Source organism: Ornithodoros turicata, chromosome 1 (assembly GCF_037126465.1).
Source record: "Ornithodoros turicata isolate Travis chromosome 1, ASM3712646v1, whole genome shotgun sequence".
Taxonomy (NCBI): domain Eukaryota; kingdom Metazoa; phylum Arthropoda; class Arachnida; order Ixodida; family Argasidae; genus Ornithodoros; species Ornithodoros turicata.
In genome coordinates this window covers 178,521,634-178,543,263 of record NC_088201.1, presented here as the reverse complement: position 1 = coordinate 178,543,263, position 21,630 = coordinate 178,521,634, and the positions used below count along the sequence as shown (strand labels likewise).

General features: G+C 44.5%; 1 non-coding gene across 1 annotated transcript; it reads left to right on the top strand.

The window, feature by feature from the left end:
• Positions 1–10,367: 10,367 nt before the first annotated feature.
• On the top strand, positions 10,368–10,441 carry Trnai-aau (transfer RNA isoleucine (anticodon AAU)). Its single transcript has one exon. It is a non-coding gene; the product is annotated as a tRNA-Ile (tRNA).
• The last annotated feature ends 11,189 nt before the right edge of the window (positions 10,442–21,630 follow it).

Below are 21,630 nucleotides of genomic sequence, written 5' to 3'. Positions count from 1 at the left end.
AACACATTTTTGGGTCGTCGCATTGGACATTTCAAGTACGTGTACAATGCGTTGGATCATGCCTTTCTGAATTTATGCATGTTAATATAGGCATGTTAATATATGTAAGCAGAGAAGATTGTCAATCTTTGAGCGTGCCGCTACATGTAACTTATTTTTTGTTGGAAAGCATATATATCTGTTGCATGTGCTCCAATGCTCCCGGAAAAATATTCAAATATTCCATCGTATATGTGCAACTTTCATATGAAATTCTACATTTGAGCCTATGCGAAGAGGGAATCTGTTTCGGCCACTCATGGAAGGAGGTCTGAGCTTGAGTCATTTATTTATCAAGCAGCGTGTGATGAGACTGACCTTCTTTAGGGATAGTAAGCACCCACTTCTGATGACTGTACTACAGTGTGTAGGAAATGAGTGGTTACCGACCGTAACTGTTGCTGTTAGAGAGAGAAATATTGCACTCAGTGGTTTTTATCATGAAGTTGTTGAAGCCCTCAGGTTTTTGCTGGCGAGGTTCTCAAGAGAGTATGTCTTTACTGTTTCGAAGAAAACACTTGCGGCTGATCTGGTCGACACACTTTTCCCTATACCGATGTATAGACAAGTACCAGGACCAGTGGCCAGGTGGTGATATTTTAAAGAGAGTTACTAGAATGAGTGTTAGATCTGAAATCAAGACGTTTTTCTTTAAGTTGCATATGAGAACCTTGCCAGTAAAGACATGGCTCGAGAGGAAAAGTATGTTCATACCTTGGACAACGAACTGCCGATTTTCAAAGCTCCAGAGACACTGGAGCACGTTTTTCTCGATTGTACAGAGGCTCAATTTTTATGGAGTGACCTTAGTATGTTGCTGGGGAGGATCCTAACACAATGCGTTTTCTGTCAATAACAAGAAAAAGTGAAGAGAGATATGATGTGTTATGTATAGTGGCATTGTACTATTTGTGGAAAGTCAGAGTGCTTGATAGAAACGAGGAGCCATTGTCACCACCACTTGTGTTCATTCGACAGGAACTTAAGCAGCTCAAAGATGTAGCAGAAATTAAGGGGGATGTGCCAAAATGGTTGACTTCTATTTGTGAAAAGATTCTTGTGGAGTGTACAGCCCCCTTTTAGCGCCGCAGATGCGGCGCAAGTGCATGCATGTATGTATGTATATATGCGTACCACCTATATTACTTGTGCACGTGGTTCAAGTGTGAGTCACTGTGTTAATTTTACTGGTGTTGTAACAATCTGAAACTGACCAATAAAGAGAAAAAAAAAGTGACCTGATAGCTAGCTCATTGTACGAAATCACAGTTTTTCTGAGACGACATACAGATTAAAGTACTGAATAAACGCCTCTTTCTGAACCCATATACAATCAGACTCCTACCTTTACATCCGAATGAAGATATACGCTACGATATTATCATGTTGATAGCTATGTATTGCTTGTGGAAGCTGCGTATGGCAGACAGAAATGGAAGAGCCATTGGCGTCGCCCATGCAGTATTTTAAAGTAGAAATAACGCAGCTGAAGCTATGCTGCATGCAGCATTTGGAAGCACCACCGTGGTTAGAACATCTGTGTGAATCGCTGTCCTCTATGTAAATTATTACTCTCTGTGTGTGCCCCGTGTAACCTGTGTGTTGTGTACCATGCATTTTTTTTTGTATCCTGTGTATTTGGGTGCTACGGTGTGCATCATTCATTCATCATCCATCACTCATTAACACTGTACAGTCATAGCTTATTTTAATGTTTGTAAATAAACGTTATTACCTGGTGTCCATGTAGTGAATTCACGGATAGCAGCAGTTGAGGTTTCAAACAATAGGCGTCTAAAATGGTGGTAATTACAATCAAGGGTAATTACAGTTGCCACACTAAATGTACGGGGAACAAACTCCTGGAAAAAGCAATACCATCTTAAGCGATACCTAGAAAGGTTTCTTGACATCGACGTTCTTGCAGTACAGGAAACTAAAATCAGCACCCGAGAGGGAACAGATATATTGGTGTCGAATTGCTCCAGCAAGCAGTATGACGTGGTTGTAAGTCACGCAGTAGGCCATTCAGCTGGCTGCGTAATACTTCTGAAGAAGTTGGACTGTTTCAAGCCTGTCGCACACATGGTTGATGATCAGGGAAGATTAGCAGTGTTAGACGTTTCGATCCATAATGAACTATGGCGCTTCCTAAATGTGTACGCGCCAAACAAAAAAAAACAAGATAGAATAACGTTCTTTACAATGCCCGGAATTTATATGAACAATATCTACAAGACCGTATTAATGGGAGATTTCAACTGCACCTTGCGTGAGAGTGACCGCAGTAACAACGTAGTTGACAACGACGAAGGAACGATTGTGCTCGAAGGGATCCTGGAACATTATGGCTTGTGTGATGTGGTGGAACAAATCCCAAGGAAACGTGTTGTGTATACTCATTTTCAAAATAAGTCTCATGCAAGGTTGGACCGAATATATGCCACGTCGATTAGTTCTATCCGCATAGCAGAGTACAAAGCATTCCCAGCATATTTCAGCGACCACTGCCTTGTATCAGTAACATTAGGCCATGACAGACCGGAAGGGAAACAACGAAATGGATGGGAAACATGGAAGCTAAATGTCACACTCCTTGAAGATAGGAAATTTACAATCTTTATCAAAGACGAGATTGCGGAAATCATGACAGGACAAGCCAGCTGGAGCGAAGCATGGGAAGAATTCAAGCGTAAACTAGGAGCCTTCGCAATAGAACGAAGCAATACACTCGCCTTCGAGGCAAAACATCGAGAAAAGAATTGGAGTGCACACTGCAAAAACTAATAGAAATGGAGTCAAGAAATCCAGGGGAACTTTCTGAAGAGATGAGGCGTGTAAAATTGGAATTAAGTTGAACAGCAGACTACAAATATGAAGGGGCAAAGGTGAGGTCAAGATTACAACAATATCTGCCAGACGAGGCGCCCAGCAAATGCTTCCTACGAAAAGAACAAGAATACATCAGGATGAAATGTGCAATCGAAGAAGAAGGAAAAATAATATCTAGTCCAGAGCAAATAAAAAACACATTCGAGAAATATTACGCCCAACTGATAGCGAGATATCGAGACTCAGCTGCGAAAGAACGTATACGAAGACTTGTTCCGTAGTTGTTGACTGATAAGCAGGACATTCTCGAAAGACCGATAACCCTTGATGAAGTTAGACAGGCAATAAGTACACTGAAGAGGAATCGGGCTCCCGGACAGGATGGTATCGGAGCGGACTTTTATATCAAGTGTAAAGATTATGGCTGCGTTCCAATACCTCGCGGCCGCGAAGCTGCCTGACTAGGCAGCTGAGTAGACCCCTTTGCTTGTCACTATTGGAACAGGCTTGCTTAGCCGAGGCGCCTGTGGCGCCATCTCGTTGCTCACGCAAGAAATGCGTACGGCGCAAGCGCAGCAGGTACTAGCGTTTCCCGCTGTCAGCCATCCCGGCTGTCAGATGGTCAGGCGTATAACTAGACTGCATCGATGCGCACTAGGCGATAGCCGACTGAATAGCGGACTTGGCGAGATTTGGAACGAGACTTAACATGGCGGCGCTTCCGGTTAGACCGCTAGGCAGTCGACTAACCGGGGTATTGGAACGCAGCCTACGTATCTGTGATATTACTGGGAATATACCAGGAAGCGGAAGCAAATGGTGTCTTTCCCCCATCTTTCAGAAAGTCACATACAGTACTTATACCGAAGAAAGTGCCCGAAGGAAATGTGCCTAAGGTGACGGACTACAGGCCAGTTACGTTGTCGAACGTAGACTATAAGGTGTTTGCAAAAGTACTAGCATCAAGACTCCAGTGTGTTGTGGGAACACTTGTGGGTGATCATCAGACATGTGCAATTAAAGGAAGGAACATTGAGACGAACATTCACGTTTTACGCACGATCTTGGACATTAGCAGAATTCATGGAGATCAGGTAGCGGTACTGCAAGCAGATTTCTTTTTGTTCGCAGTAATGGAAGCAATGAAATTTGGCCCGGTTTTCATGCATCGAGTAAGACTGTGTTATTTGAATGTCACAACGAAATTAATTGTAAATAATCAGTGTACAAATCCAGTGCCGTTACGTTCCTCCGTACGGCAAGGATGTCCATTGTCTCCACTGTTATTTGACCTGTATCTTGAACCACTTTCTCAAAGTGTCATACAGAATAGAGGTATTATTGGCTACAAACTGAATTCCACTGAGGTTAAAGTTTTAGCATATGCCGATGATTTAGTGTTTCTAGCAAGTGATAAGAAAAGTGTTTGTGCTGTCCTAAACGAAATTAAGAGGTTTTGTGATATGTCTGGAGCCAAGCTTGACATGGAAAGGTCATTGGGCATATGGGCAGGTCAGTGGGGTTCGACGCCATCCAGCTTTGAAGGAATAACGTGGAAAACCGAGCCAACCACGTACCTTGGTGTCCTGCTTGAACACAGCAAAAACACAGATGTCGTGTGGACAGAAAGGGCTACGAAGATACGAAGGTATGTTAAAGGTACTATAAAGCAGTCGAGGTGCAACCTCGTGTTTTGTGTGCCCTGAACTGTGTACATCCTCAGGAGTAAAATGCCGCAAAATTTTCTCACATAGACGTTATAGCTCCCGAAAAAATGCAAATTCAAATTTACTAGCAAAACTGTGGCGAAGCAGACCGACTAAACGCCAACTAGCTCACCATACGCCAACTCCGCCAAGTACTGAGGCGAAAATGTCTCATGCGCACGACTCTGGGCCAAACAGAGCGACGTACGATAGCAGCGCCACGGTGCTGAAACAAGGCCCAGGTATAGACATTTTGCTACGGAGTGCAAGATTCGGCTTTTGTTTATTTTCTTTCACACAAATTACATTTCCTCAAAAGTGTATTCGTTCATTCCCTCGTGCGGGGAGAGCCGGTTGTGAGAACACCGCTGTGACCTCGCGGAGCAATACAGCGCTGAAAACATAGTGCGCACATGAAATCGAATATTCTGGGCTTTTGGTACCTTTTGATCTGGCTACCTTGGGTTTGACAAGTGTAAATATGTTTAGAATTGACCTCACTACCCGATATTAAAACAAAATCATTGTATAGGCACCCCGCATTCTGAATGGTTGATGGTCAAAATAACTTGTGGCTATTGTCGCAGGGGCATCGCAGGGCGGGGCATGAGCGCGAAAGAGTGCAGTGAATATTCGGTTGGTTTGGAGCCATTATTTACTTTTTTGCGACAAAAATTTTTGCTAAACGTCACTGTAGGAAACGAATCACACGGCATTACAAAAAGTGCACCTTGCATACCTGTTTATTGCCCCTTTAAGTGCGGAGTTTTATAAGAAACAAGTCCATCTGCTAACCGCTGTCCTGTTGCAGGTCTTTAACGAAGCAGAAGAAAAGACGATGTTACCCAAATCGATGAAGTGCTCGAAAACTGTCCTGATTCCGAAGGAAATACCCGAAGGGTCCACACCAAGAGTGACAGATTATAGACCCATCACACTGAGCAACGTTGACTACAAAATATTCGCAAAGGTTATGGCCGGACGGTTGCAAAAGGTGATGCCTCAGCTGGTGGGGGAGCATCAAACGTGTGCAGTGAAGGGACGTACTATACAAACTAATATATATGTTGCACGAACAATACTGGACTTTTGCAAATTTGAAGGTGACCAAGTGGGCATGCTGCAGCTTGATTTGTCGAAAGCCTTCGATAGGGTCAAGCATAACTTCCTGTTCTTGCTTCAAGCTGTCAACATGGGACCTCGTTTTATAAACAGAGTGCGCATGTGCTACACAATGGCCCAAACCCAGCTGGTTATCAATAACGTGATCACCAAACCAATAATTTTAAAATCATCAGTCCGTCAAGGATGCCCAATATCTCCCCTGCTCTTCAACTTATATCTGGATCCTCTATGTCGAAGTATTAATAATTGTGCTAGTGTACATGGATACTCTCTTTACAACGCTGGGATAAAGACACCTAAAGAAAGCCTTTGCAGACGACCTGACCATCTTCGTCAGTGACAAGAAAAGCATCACGAGAGTTATGCAGATAGTTGAAAAATATTGTGATGTTTCGGGAGCTCAACTGAACAAAGAAAAATCGGTAGGTGTCTGGGCTGGTTCATGGGGATCCACACCAGGATTGTACGAAAGCATCACGTGGCAGACTGGGTTGCCCAAATATTTAGGAGTGCCAATGGAGCAAAGTGTGAACACCAACCCCGTGTGGAAGACTGTGAGGGACAAAGTGCGCAAACAAACGTTCACGTGGAGGCAAAGTGAACTCTCCATTTTTCAGAGAGCAAATGTGTGCAATGTTTTCCTGCTCGCAAGGATTGTGTATTTGTTGCATGTATTGCCGTGTACGCGGAAGAGCATTCACGCGCTTCACAGGGTTTTTGCCACATTCATCTGGTGCTCTAAGTTTGAGCCAATGCGTCGGAAAAATACCTTCAAAAGTGTCTAAGATAGCGGCCTCGGACTCCATCATTTATTTGTACTACGACTATTCTTTTTTCGTAATGCGAGCCATCCTGTTTTAAGAACTATGATACAATGCATAGCTGGTGAGTATCTGCCAGGTGTAGCTGTGTCCGTAATAAAACTAAGGTCTAAACTTCGCGGCTTCTGCAAGGAGATTGATGAATGTGTGAATTTTCTGCTCTGTAGATTTTCTGTTGAATATGTTCTTGAGGTCGGAAGGAAGAGACTGACAAATGATCTCATAGATTCGCTGTTCCCAACACCCATCTATCGCAGTGCTCCACTGATAACGCACGGCACTGATATACTATGTCGCGTTAAGAAAATGCCAATCAGGTCGAAAATCAAGACCTTTTTCTTCCGACTCCATACGGGTACGCTTCCAGCGAAAACGTGGCTGGCCTCAAAAGGTATATTCGTGCCATGCACTGTTAATTGCCGTTTCTGTAAGGTACTGGAAACCATTGACCACATCTTCCTGGATTGCACAGAACCAATCTTTTTCTGGGATGATGTACAAAGAAAGCTGAAGAAAAACCTGTACTCAAATCCTCACACAATGCGGTCTTTACCCTTAGCTGGAAAAACAGGTGCATGTTACGATATGGTCATTCTAGTTGGACTTCATGCGTTGTGGAAGCTTAAAGTTCGGGACAGGAATGAGGAAACCATACAGCCCCCCGTTTGTGTATTTCAGCCCGGAACTGGTGGAAACTTTCAAAATAGCCCAATACAGGGACGATGTGCCTGAATGGGTTCCGGATATCATTAGAAATGTGTGTGATGAACAATGTCTTCCTTGGATGTAGCATGACGAGTGCACAAGATATTTTAACACTAATATTGTGTTGTGACGTGTACAAGCGTACGCGGTTTGCGGAGTAAAAGTTTTTAAAAGGGGGCGGAGAAACAGGTCTCTAGCTCAGTTGGTTAGAGCGCCGTGCTAATAATGCGGATGCCACAGGTTCGATCCCTGTGCAGGCCTACCGCATTCTTTATTTATTTACCGTATTTACTTACGTACGTTACTTACTTACGTACTTACCGTACGTTATTTACTTTATTTACCGTATGGTATTGTGAGTTATTGAGTCATACGTGACTCAGAGTAGTAAGTTCTGAAAAATAAAGGTGGAAAAGGAAAAAGTAGCCTGCTAAATAAACGTTATTACGTGGTGGAAAAAAAAAGTGGCCTGGTAGCTGGTAGAAGTTGTGTTATTAACGTGTCGGGTATAGAGGAGAAACGCCATATTCTCTCTCTGTGATTGTGTCGTATTGTGTATGGTATTGTGAGTTATTGAGTCGTACGTGACTCAGAGTAGTAAGCTCTGAAAAATAAAGGTGGAAAAGGAAAAAGTAGCCTGCTAAATAAAGGTTATTACGTGGTGGGAAAAAAATGGCCTGGTAGCTGGTAGAAGTTGTGTTATTAACGTGTCGGGTATAGAGGAGAAACGCCATATTCTCTCTCTGTGATTGTGTCGTATTGTGTATGGTATTGTGAGTTATTGAGTCGTACGTGACTCAGAGTAGTAAGCTCTGAAAAATAAAGGTGGAAAAGGAAAAAGTAGCCTGCTAAATAAACGTTATTACGTGGTGGAAAAAAAAGTGGCCTGGTAGCTGGTAGAAGTTGTGTTATTAACGTGTCCGGTATTGAGGAGAAACGCCATATTCTCTCTCTGTGATTGTGTCGTATTGTGTATGGTATTGTGAGTTATTGAGTCATACGTGACTCAGAGTAGTAAGCTCTGAAAAATAAAGGTGGAAAAGGAAAAAGTAGCCTGCTAAATAAACGTTATTACGTGGTGGAAAAAAAAGTGGCCTGGTAGCTGGTAGAAGTTGTGTTATTAACGTGCCCGGTATAGAGGAGAAACGCCATATTCTCTCTCTGTGATTGTGTCGTATTGTGTATGGTATTGTGAGTTATTGAGTCGTACGTGACTCAGAGTAGTAAGCTCTGAAAAATAAAGGTGGAAAAGGAAAAAGTAGCCTGGCTAAATAAACGTTATTACGTGGTGGAAAAAAAAGTGGCCTGGTAGCTGGTAGAAGTTGTGTTATTAACGTGTCCGGTATAGAGGAGAAACGCCATATTCTCTCTCTGTGATTGTGTCGTATTGTGTATGGTATTGTGAGTTATTGAGTCATACGTGACTCAGAGTAGTAAGCTCTGAAAAATAAAGGTGGAAAAGGAAGAAGTAGCCTGCTAAATAAACGTTATTACGTGGTGGAAAAAAAAGTGGCCTGGTAGCTGGTAGAAGTTGTGTTATTAACGTGCCCGGTATAGAGGAGAAACGCCATATTCTCTCTCTGTGATTGTGTCGTATTGTGTATGGTATTGTGAGTTATTGAGTCATACGTGACTCAGAGTAGTAAGCTCTGAAAAATAAAGGTGGAAAAGGAAAAAGTAGCCTGCTAAATAAACGTTATTACGTGGTGGAAAAAAAAGTGGCCTGGTAGCTGGTAGAAGTTGTGTTATTAACGTGCCCGGTATAGAGGAGAAACGCCATATTCTCTCTCTGTGATTGTGTCGTATTGTGTATGGTATTGTGAGTTATTGAGTCATACGTGACTCAGAGTAGTAAGCTCTGAAAAATAAAGGTGGAAAAGGAAAAAGTAGCCTGCTAAATAAACGTTATTACGTGGTGGAAAAAAAAGTGGCCTGGTAGCTGGTAGAAGTTGTTATTAACGTGCCCGGTATAGAGGAGAAACGCCATATTCTCTCTCTGTGATTGTGTCGTATTGTGTATGGTATTGTGAGTTATTGAGTCATACGTGACTCAGAGTAGTAAGCTCTGAAAAACAAAGGTGGAAAAGGAAAAAGTAGCCTGCTAAATAAACGTTATTACGTGGTGGAAAAAAAAGTGGCCTAGTAGCTGGTAGAAGTTGTGTTATTAACGTGTCCGGTATAGAGGAGAAACGCCATATTCTCTCTCTGTGATTGTGTCGTATTGTGTATGGTATTGTGAGTTATTGAGTCGTACGTGACTCAGAGTAGTAAGCTCTGAAAAATAAAGGTGGAAAAGGAAAAAGTAGCCTGCTAAATAAACGTTATTACGTGGTGGAAAAAAAAGTGGCCTGGTAGCTGGTAGAAGTTGTGTTATTAACGTGCCCGGTATAGAGGAGAAACGCCATATTCTCTCTCTGTGATTGTGTCGTATTGTGTATGGTATTGTGAGTTATTGAGTCATACGTGACTCAGAGTAGTAAGCTCTGAAAAATAAAGGTGGAAAAGGAAAAAGTAGCCTGCTAAATAAACGTTATTACGTGGTGGAAAAAAAAGTGGCCTGGTAGCTGGTAGAAGTTGTGTTATTAACGTGCCCGGTATAGAGGAGAAACGCCATATTCTCTCTCTGTGATTGTGTCGTATTGTGTATGGTATTGTGAGTTATTGAGTCATACGTGACTCAGAGTAGTAAGCTCTGAAAAATAAAGGTGGAAAAGGAAAAAGTAGCCTGCTAAATAAACGTTATTACGTGGTGGAAAAAAAAGTGGCCTGGTAGCTGGTAGAAGTTGTGTTATTAACGTGCCCGGTATAGAGGAGAAACGCCATATTCTCTCTCTGTGATTGTGTCGTATTGTGTATGGTATTGTGAGTTATTGAGTCATACGTGACTCAGAGTAGTAAGCTCTGAAAAATAAAGGTGGAAAAGGAAAAAGTAGCCTGCTAAATAAACGTTATTACGTGGTGGAAAAAAAAGTGGCCTGGTAGCTGGTAGAAGTTGTGTTATTAACGTGTCCGGTATAGAGGAGAAACGCCATATTCTCTCTCTGTGATTGTGTCGTATTGTGTATGGTATTGTGAGTTATCGAGTCGTTCGTGACTCAGAGTAGTAAGCACTGAAAAATAAAGGTGGAAAAGAAGAAGTGGCCTGCTAGCTCAGTTGGTTAGAGCGCCGTGCTAATAACGCGGAGGTCACGGGTTCGATCCCTGTGCAGGCCATTTGAATTATTATTTACCTTCCAATAGTTTTTTATGGCGTGGTACACACTGGTTTTTTCTCGTAAATGATAAGCAGCTAAGCACTAAATGCAACCAAAATGTTTCCACATACAGTGAAAGTGGGGGGGGGGTGTCAGTCAGCACATAGACACACAGCCCCTTTCACCTTATGTGTAATAATTTTGGTTGTGGTTTGCTTGGAAACGTCAGCCATGACTGCTCTCTATCTTGCATCGCTCCTTCACGTAAAAACCGGGCAAGGAAACACGTAACTGACAGCCAGATAGCTGACAAAGAGCACATTGCTTCACTGCTTTGAACAAAAAATATGTAAACAGAAAGCAATCAATTTCGCAAAAATCATTAATTGTGGACACATTTTTCATGGAAGGTCTTTATGCACAAAACAGGTACCAAAGGCGCCCAAAATCAAATTAAAAATTTATAATACTTATTTAATTAGTGAGCGTATGCAAATGATGCTCATTTCTTAGCAAATGTCCATAGGATCTTTCCAAAAAAGTTATTTGATGGCACCACCTATTCATGAATTATTGAACCGGTGGAACACAAAGCAAGTCAATCAAACATCAAATGATCTATTTTACCTTGATAAACAAAGGCTGCTTTCCCTCGGCAGCACTGCCCAAGAGATGCCTCTCAGATTGGCCTCACAGATGCCTCCCATCCCCACAACTCAAGGACAGCTTTGCAAGTGTGAACAAGGCAGTTACTGATTCCAGATTTGTGGGATAAAGGCACGTTTATCCATCACATTTGTAGTGTCAGCTGTTAGAAAGCGTCTGTAGCCACAGGGTGAAGCAGATCCTGGAACAAGTCTGGTAAATGGAAGATTCCCTCTTGTATCCCAGCAGCTGGTCTCCCGGCGGATGGGTACTGTTACCCAGGTTTCCTGCAGAAACAATTTTAATGAGCACTAAGCAGCTAGTCATATTCCACACAAGCATTCCAGCCGATACCAGCCAAAGGCATTGCTCGACCCTGTTAGATTTCACTGAAAAGAAAAAGAAGAACTGAATAAAATGTATGCACTTGTGTACTCGAGAAGTCCGCTGTTAGTAAAACGAATCCCTGAAAGCTTTCTCAGATGTCAGGAAGCACCACTGCTGCAGCATCAACGGATCCTCAATCAAGTCTGCTAACTTCTTTGTAGAATAAGAATTCCCTCTTGTACCATAACAACCGGTTCTGTAGCGCATGGACACTTACTCAGATGAAGCTGTAGAACAAGTCAGTTTTAGACAGTATTCAGCAGCTAGCCATATTGCACACTAGCATTCCAGCAGGAACTAGCACAGGGTGTAGCTCAGCCCTGTTAGACTTTGCTGAAAAAAAAAAGTGCATTTCCTTAGGGTCAATATAGCTGCTCCGTCTATGATGACTGCTCTTACCTGTGTCACAATGGCATCTTTTGAAAATGCACACCTCTTTATTTCTGCTGCGTCTTACAGGTACACTGTATGAATGAGTAAGGCCGGCCTGTGTAACTGCAAGCATAAGAAAGACGAACAAAAGGTTGTATTGCATAGCAAAAGGCCGAAAACTACGAATGAGTAATGCCGGAGAAAACCACTGAACTCTTCTACAAGGTTCTTGGTAAATGTCCCACCAACACGACACATATAATGAGGTTAACATTTTGCTCGGCGGGTAGTAAACGCCCAATGCGGGAATCGAAGTTTCGGGAACGGGGAACAAAGAAAGGCGGCAATGGTGATTGCATATACCGTCGTATCATTTTGATATGAGTGCGCCGAAGGCGGATTTAATTCACTGGCATAGCACGCTACGTTGTCACCTAAAGAAACGACTTGATGAAGTTCATTTACCCTGTCGCGTACCTAGCCTACGTAACGGATACTGAGTCGCAGTCGCCACCACATATTTGATATTCCACACTGCACCGATACCATACAGGGACTTATGTTGTAAAGTAAAGTACTCACCTCCTAGTTGCACAACATCGGCGACGTAGAAACGAAATGCAATCACGAAAGGCCTTGCAGCTGGCATGGCATCGCATCGCCTAGAATCGCTTTGCCCGCTTTGAAACTTTGAAAACGGTTAACGAATACGCGGTTTCAAAAGGAGAGTACGGATATGGATTAACTTGTCTACACACGGCTTTTTCATCCCCCTGTGGCAGCACCATTGCCAACTCTCGTCCCGCGCATTCGGTTCAAGCTACGCGCCACCGGCGCGAGAGCAATTAGTTCGGCCCTGGCTTTAGGACCACCGATACATTAAAAAGGCTACTTCCTCTCCTGACCTGTTTGTCGTGTCAGTCACAACAACTGGTGACCCGGACGTGATCTGGACGACTTCTGAACCTTTGCGACACAGAATTTGTTCGGTAGGATGGCTACCGAGAACTGAAGTAATATAATTTTTTAATCCATTCTCAGCATTGTCATAAAATGTCAATTAAAATTTACATTTTATTTACTCCGCCAATGGCGGAGTCCGCTTAGCGACGCGTAATGGTGGTTTATTGGAATCAAAAGGATCGAAAGGTGTTCTGTTTGGTAAACCATGGTAAACTATGGTGAACTATGGTGAACTAGAATATGTATTCTAGTGCACTGCAGGCAAACTTAGAAGTCAACGAGCCATTTGTCATACCACGACCTACATTATGGTAGAAGTAGAACAGGCGACAGTTCGAGCGGCCAATCCTTTTGCACTGTCGCTGTTAGATTGTTCAAGATTCATGTGACGACAGCCGACAGCATCATAGAAAGATCCACGCTGTAGAGGACGGTGGTCTTCCTCTACATGAGCCCCGACCGGCGATGATGGTATGCCACGGAGAGGCGATGACGGTGGCCTGTCTCCATGGCCGCGCCGGTGGAACTGAAGCCGGTGCTCCACGCGCGTGGCCATCGTTGTCGTCGTTGTCGCTACAGGGGTCCCCCGGCCGTCAGATGCGTTGCGGACGCATCGCAAGAACAGGGAACAGCGGGAACAGCGGGAACAGGGGCACGGCACACGTTGGCGGCGTTTCAGAGGGGATGAAGACGGGAACAGCATCCGTGTGTAAGTAGTCATCCTTGTGGTAGGTGTGGACGGGAACAGCGATCCGTCGCAGAGAGAGTGAGGCGCTCGGTGTCGTGGTCCTGGGGTGCCGCGACCGGCACGGGAGCCGAAGCTCGATAGTCCCAGGTGGAGTGAGAGGTGCCGAGACGGGCTTAAGTGTGCCGAGGCGTCGGCTGCCGCGACTGCCGCAACCGGCAGGTGAGCGCAAGGCTCGAGTGTCGCGGCCGGCAGTGAGAAGCGTGAGAAGACTTGAGCGAAGAGAGAAGCGTAGGTGAGAGAGAGCGAAGAGTGCGGTAGGAGAGAAGGTGGGCCGTGTGTGCCGGAGGTAGTGCTGCTCGATGGCGTGGTCAGAAATTTGGGATGGTGAAGGGCCGAATTGCTCCGGACGTGATGTTCTTTGTCCGGGTCACCAAATGTAGAGGACGGTGGTCTTCCTCTACATGAGCCCCGACCGGCGATGATGGTATGCCACGGAGAGGCGATGACGGTGGCCTGTCTCCATGGCCGCGCCGGTGGAACTGAAGCCGGTGCTCCACGCGCGTGGCCATCGTTGTCGTCGTTGTCGCTACACACGCCGCCAAAAACTGTGACGGTGATGGTAGTGGAATTCAAGCTAGCTACAGCCATTATCTTAACTCAGCCTATGACGTACCTCAAACTATGTGTCGTGATATTACGCAGTCAGCTGTGTAGCTTGTAGGCCATGGCAGCTTGCCTGCCCCACTAAATCTGTTGGCTGTAGTTTAGTAACGATCCCGGAGCGCACGCCAATCTGTTTCAATAATGAGATGAAGCCGGTGGAGCCAACTTGCGGAATGGCAACGCCAACCAGAAGAACATCCGAAGAGGTACCGACATGGTGATACTCGTGTGGAAGTTCGGCAATTAAGAGTGTCGGCGAACTCGTGTGGCAACGTGACTACATTCGCTGTGGGCCCCAAAGAACATTCCATTTGTGTTTGTGTTGGGAGTCGCGGACATATTAGTGGCCTGTTCGGCTGCCCCTGGTGCCTCATAGGGAGAAATCGTTACGACGGTAAGAAAGATTGCCTCGAATCTATCTACCTTTCTTTTTTCTTTTTCTTTTGTTGTTGTTGTTCACATACATTTGCATTGCAGAAAGACGATTCGATATCTATACTGAGATATCAGTGGAGGAGACTTCGGGGGTGTTGGAAACGGAGCTCACACTGAGGCTACAAACACAGATGAATGAACTAAAATGGTCATCGTTTCTCAGCAACTTGCTATTTTGAAACCGTATGGGCTGCTGTATAGTTGAATACATAGATAATTTACGCCCTGGAATTCACGGAGCTGCATGGCAGTTCATGCAGCCACTGGCTTGATTCATCCACCCGCATTGAAAGATCTACATCTCTAGGAGAGCAACGGATACCTCGCTGCACAGTGTGACTCCATTGTGCTTGCATCTGCACTCAATGTGCAATGCCGAGCATATATAGGACCACAAACTGATATTCCAATCCCATATTCCTTCTTTCCGGAGAATGTTGTTATCTGCAAGTGAACTTGGTTTTGTTGCTAATGCCCTGTTGAAGGTTTACATATATACCATGCCACCCATGGACACATCAAGGCAGGGCAAGCCTTAGCATCTTTTCTTTTTAAATTATGTGTTAGTACCACAAAGCAACTGTGGTCATGAGTGGCATACAGATGGGGACACATGGAGAGAGGACAGCAGGACGGAGTGGGGGACGGGGGCTAGTATGCGTCCTGGGCAGACTTCAGAGGGAACGCTACGGAAATGTATTCGGCAAACCAAGGGAAAACCTCAGGCAGCGCAGCCGGTGGTAGGATTCGAACCCACAATCTCCCATTCTTTAGCGCGACCTTGGCTACCACCAACAAGCGGCCATGCCGCTCGTCGACCGTTAGCATCTCTAGGGCCTGATTTCACACCATGGTGCGGTGCCTCTGCGGTCAGTACCAAAGCAGTGTCGGAAGTCATAAAAAAAAAAGAAAAAAAGATGCAACTGCAATGGGTGTAACGTAAACTTGACTAAGAATTGGACTGGAATTGAATCGCCTTTGGTGCCACCTGTCTCATGGCCCTTACTTAACGAGTTAGAACATCACAAGCGCATTTAACGTGCATTTAACAAGCAACGTGACACAATGAAAACTGCACGCAAGAAGAAAGGTAAGGTTATATCATGTACCTCGGAAGCAAGGAATAGCAAGCCGTTTCTGGCTGACTTTCCCTGGCAAAATACATAGAAATACATAGAAAATTTCCCCCACTCCCGGACGCAATTAAAAAGCAGCCTTTGGAGCCACCATTCGCAAAATACTACAATTCAATTTTGTTTGTATTTGGTATATATTGGTGGGAACCCGTGTTTCCACAACCTCGGGGCGCCAGCCCGTCCGTTCCGTCACCAAGAAAGACACAGCAAGAAAAAGGCTCAAACAACAAACAACAAAGGCTTATCTCATACCTTGTTGTATTGTTGACTGATTAGATGAGTCACAAAATTAGTGAGCCCATCTTCCTTATCTCATACCTTGTTAGTCACACAGGCGTGATCCCAACCGCACAGCCTCGTGAAACCTAAGTCACCCGAACCACACGCGCCCGTGTGCCTATATCCCCCTCACCCGCCACGCCCCTCTCCTACGTCGCTCACACCTTCGCCACCTTGCGGCGAATAAACAAAAACGGAAAGAAAGAAGTGCCTACAATATTTATTGCCTTATTGTTACATGTAGCTTTGTTCTGCGTTTTCTTGTCCGTTGTCGTTGAAGATGAACCTTTCATTTCTCTGCAAAGTGGTGTAGAGCATGTTCGTTTGGAGTAAACATGATGACAATGCAAGACTACGAAGACTGACACGGCGGCGTTCTACGGGCATCTTTCGGAAGCTCAGCAGCCACGAGCAGGAGGTGAACTCCATTGGAAATGTGTTGCCATTATCAAGCATAGCCATGCGCGCATACACAATATTTCCTCGTAACTAATATTTCTCGAAGCCAATCAAAGCATGTGAACAAGCAGCAGAAAGGTTTCAGGAAAGTAATTATGATGTTTCCTTAACTGCCTGTTCGTATAACGACCAGTTTAGCGAGTATATTCATATCCGCAAGACGGACCAAACCTATAGACAACACCTATAGCATATACCTTGAGTTTATTGATTGGATGTACCTGGCTCTCTGTGCACATCAGCGCATTTATCCTTTTTACAAATGTGGGCAAAACACGAAGCTGAGTTTCAATCACATGCCATAATCATACGTATAGAGCAGCCTGCCAACAGAATGATGGTTGGCAACCACGCTGTAAAGCAAGGGAGAGACATTTCTCCAGCATCAATAAGGAGGCAATTGTTACGTCTAAATGCATTCTATGCTTAACTCTTATGTATATATACAGGGTGTTTGTTTTTATTTCTTACGGAATTTTTATAAAAGCCAGCAGAGCAAAACAGATAGCGTTTTGGCAGTTGAGTTCTACGGCCAGGCTGACATCTTCTTCCAGAAAGTATGCAACTGCATTACTGATTATGGTATTTCATGCAAAAGCAGGAGATCAGAATGAGAGACCATCACAGCTGGAAGCCATTCCACGTTTAAAAAATCCTGAAGCATGCACGTACGTAAAGATATCCACCCCCGAATTTTGATATGCAAATGAGCCGAAACTGAAAAAGCGTTCCTGAGAAGTGCATCACATTTGTCTACCGAGGCTCATCTGGGCGAGAAACTGATTTGTCTGGCCCGCAGGTGGGCACCTACTCCAATCATCTCGATCACCCCAATTCACGTTGCCCTCTGACTTGAAATGAGGGCTGTAGCAACTGCGTTCCAGGTCACTGTGGTTTCGGCTAATTTGCATATCAAAATTCAGGGGTGGATATCTTCACACACGTGCATGTCTCAGGATTCTTTAAACGTCGAATGGCTTTCTACTAGCATGGTCACTCATTGTAATCGCCCTCTTTTGAACGAAATCCCCTAATTAGAGTTCATTAATGAATTTAGGTATTTAGTCATCTTGTAGTCGCATGCTTTCTTCGAGAGGATGTCAGCCAGGCCGTAGAACTCGGTTGCAAAAACAGCCTCTATTTTGCTCTGCTAGTTTATAAACATTCTGTAGCAAATCAAAATATAGACCCTGTGTACAGGATGTTCGACGAGATGATGTAATTAAATTCCTAACAATAGATTTTGCTTTAGAAAATTATAAAACTGCTTCAAAAATTTGATAAGTCAGCTCTTAAAATTGTTAGAATTTTAAGAGCTGATTTACCGGAAGAGAATAAGGCAGCAATTTATCGCCGCATGCAAGCTGCCTGTGAAAAAAACTACCCAAATAAGAGCTGAAGACAGCCAAAAATACGTCGCTGGATGAAGCATGTCTGGTGAAATTTGTGTTTGCCAAAATCTTTGCTCCACCTTTTTACTCTTGGGTCCACTTTAGACAAAGCTGAAAGGAATGAGCAACATCTACTCCAAGGGACACAGCCCATCATTATCAGTGGCTGACTTCTGATAACAGACGCACTGATAAAGGCGAAAGGTATGACTGGGGCATCGTTTGTTTTCTCTTTGCACATGAGGAAGTGTATTCGGAGGGTAGTTAGCACACTTTTGCCCAGAGACTGAATTTTGGCTTTTTTTGTCGAAATGTTGTGAAAAACCATGTGGTTTTGATCGGAATAGACCTGTCCCTGTTTACAAATAAATGACATCAGATGGTATAACAGTGCCGCCAACTTGGTAGAGTGGAACTACTATAGCAAAAAATCAATAAGTCACAAGAACGCCACGTTTAAACGTGGCTTCTGATACTGTAAGATTTTTTTTTGCAGTTCTTTACATATTATTAGTTGTATGGCCTTTTTCTGCTCCATTCTACCGGAAACCCTGAGTTTTCGGTAGCCCTTTCTAAAGTTGGCTACCGGGCTATCTTCTTGACCCTGAAGGGCACGAGTTTCTCTCGAAGTGCACGTGGTGTCTCTATGCAAAGCAAGCGCGAACTAAGTCGTAATAACAAAAAAATATTCAGCACAGGATTATGACATTGACTTTCAGACGACGCAACTCTTGGGATGAAGCCGCCTTTTCTTACCAAGGTGGACTGGGAGCGCGAATGAAGACAAGAAAGCGACTAAAAACGTGACCCCGTTTGTGTGTACCACTAATACAAGAAGCCACCAGTGATCCTCATGAAGGAATGTGGCTTCGTGAAGCAGCGGTGTTCTCCATTTCGGTTTCACTATGTCTATCAGCGTCATGATTACATCACGGTGACACTTCCTTGGTAGCGGTCTATAAACGGTTGTCCTCAGAGGCTTCTGAATTCAGGGGAAAAAATTCTGCCTTTGCTGAGCAATGTTTAGAGATTCATTCTGCAACTTAACTTAGTTAATGCGTGCAAATAGCCTGTTTGCACTGCGGTGCCTCAGTTCCCGCTTGTTGCCTGTACTTCCTACAACATTCCTTTTTGACAATCTATTTTTAGGATTAGTCTTACCAACACTGCAACGCGGAAACCCATCCTTTCGAGTCCCTTACTGAAGCATGGAACTGTGGCACGTCTTATGCATGCATGCGTGAGCAAGTCTGTGAGGCAGTAATAAGTCTGGCATAGTTGGTACATTATGCTTAGGGTTCTTCGTTTTTTTTTTTGGGTTAAACCCGATTTTTCACGATTGTTCCCCCCTGAACAGGTTTTCAAGTATCCGGGTGAAACCCGGTATCTACTCAAAATCCTTGCGATCCTTCAACTTGTGGTTGTAGGTAAGCAGTCGGAAAAGTGAATCATATAATGTCAGCAAAGAGAGCTATTTGTGTCAACCTATTTGTAATCCTTTGATAATCCCATCCTGCAGGAGAAAACAGACGAACTTTTGTGGAACTCGGACATGTGTTTGAATACCACGGTCATTCGCAGCCCCAGTTGCGAGCGGGAATATAAAGATTGTTTCTCGTCCCAATGTCACAGCAGTGGCTTAATTGTTTCATATGCCTTTCATAGGCCTTTCAGATGCCATACCCGAAAATTATCCGATGACATATCAGACAGAGATCGAAGTGCCCGATTTCTCCCCGAGTTCTCTTATGTAAACAGCACCCGATTTTTATCCCCCGAATTTGCAAAATCATAAAACCCGAAAACGAAGGAATTATGCTTGGTGTTGAGGGGCAGCAGCAGACAAAGCCATGGGTTAGAACACATAAAACAGTCGGCACAGATGGCAGTAGTGGTGTCTGTTATGTGTGTTCTAACCAGCCTTTGTCTGCTGCTGATCCTCAGCACCAAGAAAGCCTGCATGCAGTAATATTGCATTCGACGTGAGTGCATGTCTGTGTAGTTTGTTTCCGATCCTTGTTGTCTTTTTTACATTGTTGTCATGCAAGCAGGGATCAGTACCTAAACTGAACTGGAATACATTTAAGCAGTTACCAGTTCGCGAAACGATTCCGACTTAATGCACGTTGTGAGAGATCATAAGTAAGATTTACACAGCGGATTGAGCCGTGTTGCCAAACAAATTCGAAACTGAAACTGAACAAAACAAAACTGCAACTGTGCGAGGTATTTGCTCCTCGCAGCTATTGCGTTCGCTCAGTTTTTGGGGTTGTACTTTTTACAGTTATAGGCTTCCTTATGCGCGATTTTTGTCATCCAGCAGCCCATGTTTTCATTTTGTGCTCTAAAACTAACGGCCATTCTCGCAGGGACCGGACTCACGACAAGACGAGTATGTATTGTCATTAAGTAAGAGAGCTACTATGGAGGTAGCCCCTTTTACACCGTCTCTATCTTGTTGTATTGTTGATTGATTAGATGAGTCACAGAATTTGTGCGCCCATCTTACATACCAGATAACAACGCTCCAAATGTATATTGTTTTGTTGACTTTATGATCTATGAGATCTATGTATTGGCATCGTAGCGGGCAACGCTCCAAACAGTGCATTTTAAGAAAAAATTTTCTTAGGAACAGCACCGCAAGCGATACTGCCCGGCAAACTATTTTATAGGCCGCGCGTTGAGAGGCAGAGGAGTGTATTCTCATCAAACAAGAGAACTATATGTATTGGCATTGGAGCGGAAGACCAGCCACACAGACTGGCTCCCTCTAACGTTTCACATGGACTAAACTAAGACGACGACTCTAGAGAGAGTGTATTGGCATCAAATGGAAGGCCGGCCACAGGGGCAGGCTTCTTGTAGCATCTCAAACAGACTCGAACAACATTCTGTATACCAACTCTCGCCCAGCGACTAAGGCTGTTCAGAGATTGCTATACGTGTCCGTTTCGCCATGCAACAGTCCATGACACTGGAAAGCTGCAAGTGGGAGAACAACACGAGGATGTGGACACCTCATAGGTTAACATGGAACTTGCCATTGTCCATCCTGAAGAGGATGTCTGAGGTCATCCAGCGACGGTGAAACTCAACTGCTCCAAGCACCGCACGCTCCCTGCAAAGAACTTTGCGAATACCGGCGTTAACTAGCCTCCTGTACACTGCGGCTCTCCTGCGCGTGCACTCGTCGACAGCGTGAAATCCACACTTGGTAGTTGATTTCGACCACCAAGAGCACAAAATGCCGCCTGTCCCGCTGCGAGACAGGGAGGGGGTACAGACCACGAACTGTGCTCCACTCAACATCCGTCAGGCTATAGAGGCCTGCTACACGATGCCACAGGGCACCCGGCAACAAACATAAACTGAAAGCATGTTCTGCTGACTCCCTGTACTCGCAGATGGGACAGCCGGGTGACGTTATACCAAAATCCTGTATCGCCAACTGTAGGATGGGACAAGCCAAAATGACGACTAGTGTATTGGCATCAAATGGAAGGCCGGCCACAGGGGCAGGCTTCCTGCAGCATCTCAAATAGACTCGAACAACATTCTGAATACCAACTCTCACCCAGCGACTAAGGCTGGTCAGAGATTGCTATACGTGTCCGTTTCGCCATGCAACAGTCCATGACACTGGAAAGCTGCAAGTGGGAGAACAACACGAGGATGTGGACATCTCATAGATTAACATGGAACTTGCCATTGTTCACCCTGAAGAGGATGTCAGAGGTCATCCAGCGACGGTGAAACTCAACTGCTCCAAGCACCGCACGCTCCCTGC